The sequence below is a fragment of the Cervus elaphus genome, chromosome 17, assembly GCF_910594005.1.
Source record: "Cervus elaphus chromosome 17, mCerEla1.1, whole genome shotgun sequence".
Lineage (NCBI taxonomy): Eukaryota > Metazoa > Chordata > Mammalia > Artiodactyla > Cervidae > Cervus > Cervus elaphus.
This window is the reverse complement of record NC_057831.1, coordinates 61,195,342-61,198,085: the sequence shown is the minus strand read 5'-3', so window position 1 is coordinate 61,198,085 and position 2,744 is coordinate 61,195,342. Positions and strand designations below refer to the sequence as shown.

The 2,744-nt window shown below is 35.7% G+C and overlaps 1 pseudogene; it reads left to right on the top strand.

Annotated features, from left to right (window-relative positions):
* Positions 1-582: 582 nt before the first annotated feature.
* LOC122673556 lies at positions 583-2,293 on the top strand (annotated as a pseudogene).
* Positions 2,294-2,744: the final 451 nt, after the last annotated feature.

Below are 2,744 nucleotides of genomic sequence, written 5' to 3'. Positions count from 1 at the left end.
TAGAACCAAAGACTGCAGTCTGTCATAGGGAAAGATTTTAGAGGTATAGAAATTCGACTGAAAATATAATGGCTGATGAATGAGAAAGAAGTTATAATTTGGAGTCATTCTGTTAAAGTAACTAAATGCTAGATAGCTGGACTGGAGCAATGGTTGTACAGTGGAGAGAAAAGTTTTAAGAAAAAATAGTGTAAAGACGTACCTCGTTTTATTGTGCTTCACAAATATTGCATTTTTACGAATTGAAGGTTTGTGGCAACCTTGCATCTAGCAACTGTATTGGTGCCATTTTCCCAGCAGCATTTGCTCACTTTGTATCTCTGTCACATTTTGGGAATTCATACAATATTTCAAACCTTTTTATTATTATATTTGTCATGGTGATCTGTGATCAGTGACCTTTGGTGTTATTTTTGTGATTCTTTCGGTGCACCATGAATGACACTCAAATGGGATGGCAGACTTAATAGCTAAATGTCTGTGTTCTGACTGCTCCATTGACCAACTCTTCTTCTCTCTATTCAGGCATCTCTATTCCCTGAGACATAAGAATATCAAATTAGGCCAATTAACAATCTGACAATGGTCTCCAAGTGTTCAAGTGAAGAGTCATACATCTCTTACTTAAATCAAAAGGCAGAAATATTGAAACTTAGTGTGAAAGACATGTTGAAAGCCAAGATAGGCTGAAAGTGAGGCCTCTTGGACCAAACAGCCAGGTTGTGAGTGGGGAAAGAGAAGTTTTTGAAGGAAATTAAATGTGCTACTCCAGTGAACGTGTGAGTGATAAGAGAACAAAACCAGCTTATTGCTGCTCTGGAGAAAGTTTTAGTGGTCTGGATAGAAGGTCAAACCAGCTACAACATTCCCTTAAGCCAAAGCATAATCCAAAGGCCCTAACTCTCTTCAATTCTATGAAAGACGGTAGGAAACTGTAGTATAAAAGTTTAAAGCTAAAAGTTAAAAGAGGTTAGTTCACGAGGTTTAAGGAAAGAAGCCATCTGCGTACTATAGGAGTGCAAGGTGAAGCTTCAAGTGCTTATGTAGAAGCCGCTCTAAGTTATCTAGGTGGTCTACTAAGATAACTGATGAAGGTATCTGTCCCACACAACAGATTTTCAGTGTACCTGAAACAGCCTTATGTTGGAAGAAAAATGCCATCTAGGACTTTCACAACTAGGGAGGACGAGTCGGTGTCTTGGTTTAAAGGTACAAAGGATTTGCTGACTCTCTTTTTTTTTGCTGACTCTCTTGTAGGGCTAATGCAGCTGGTGACTTTAGTTGAAGCCAACACTCATTGATTTTTCCCAAATTCCTAGAGCCCTTAAGGATTATGCTGAATTTAGTTTACTGAATGTTTTAAGCCCACTGTTGAGAATTATTGCTCAAAAAAATAAATAAATAAATATAATAAATTCCTTTCAAAATATTATTGCTAGTTGGCAGTGCATTTTGTCACCCAAGAGCTCTGCTGGAGATCTACAATGAGATTAATGTTGTTTTCATGCCTGATAGCACAACATCCATTTTGTAGCCCATGGAACAAGAAGTCATTTTGACTTTCAAGTCTCATTACTCAGAGATACATCTGTAAGGCTGTATCTACCATAGACAGTGATTCCTCTGATGAATCTAGGCAAAGTGCCTCTAAAGAATTTAGCATTCTAGTTGCCATTAAGGACATTCATGATCCATGGGAAGAGGGTCAACATTACTAAAAGTTTGGAAGAAGTCAATTCCAATCCTCATGAGTGACTTTGAGGGGTTCATGACTTTAGTGGAGGTAACTCTAGTGGAGGTAGTGACCGCAGATGTGGTGGAAACAGCAAGAGAACTTGAATTAGAGGTAGACTCTGAAGATGTGACTGAACTGCTTCAATCTCATGATAAAACTTTAAAGGATGAGGAGTTGATTCTTATGGATGAGCAAAGAAACCAGTTTCTTGAGATGGAATTTACTCCTGGTGAAGAAGCTATGAGGATTATTGAAATGACAAAAGAGGATTTAGATCATTACACAAACTTAGTTGATAAAGCACTTAACAGGGTTTGAGAGGACTGTCTTCAATTTTGAAAAAAAAAATGTTATTGTGGGTTAAATGCTATCAAATTACATTATAAGTTACAAGAAATTGTTTTTGAAAAGAAGTCAATCAATTTAACAAACTTCATCATGTCTTATTTTAAGAAATTGTCACAGCTGATCCAAATTTTAGCAGCCACCACCCTGGTCAGTCAACAGCCAATAAACATCAAACGAGACCCTCCACTAGGAAAAATAATACAACTTTGAAGGTTCAGAAAATTTTAGCATTTTTTAGCAAAAAGTATTTTTAAATTAAATTATGTATATTGCTTTTTAAAACATGATACTAATGCACACTTAATAGACTTCAGTATAGTGAAAATCTAGCTTTTATATGCACCAGAAAACCAAAAAAATTTCTGTGACTGATTTTATTTCAAAATTCACTTAATTTCGGTGATCTGCAACCAAACCATAATATCTCCAAGACGTGCTCATATGTATGGCTCAGAAAAATGGTGAGATTATTTCTATATTCCAGATCTACTCTTTTCCAACCAGTTGTGAACCACTAAACTTGGTCTTTGAATTTTCTATTTTTCTTAGAATTGTTTCATTCTATGTCATAAAGTAGTGCATTGCAATAATTTAAAAAGTATTGCTTGATTTTTTTCTCATATTTGGGTCAGGTTTACTATTTTAACAATAGTATTTGGAA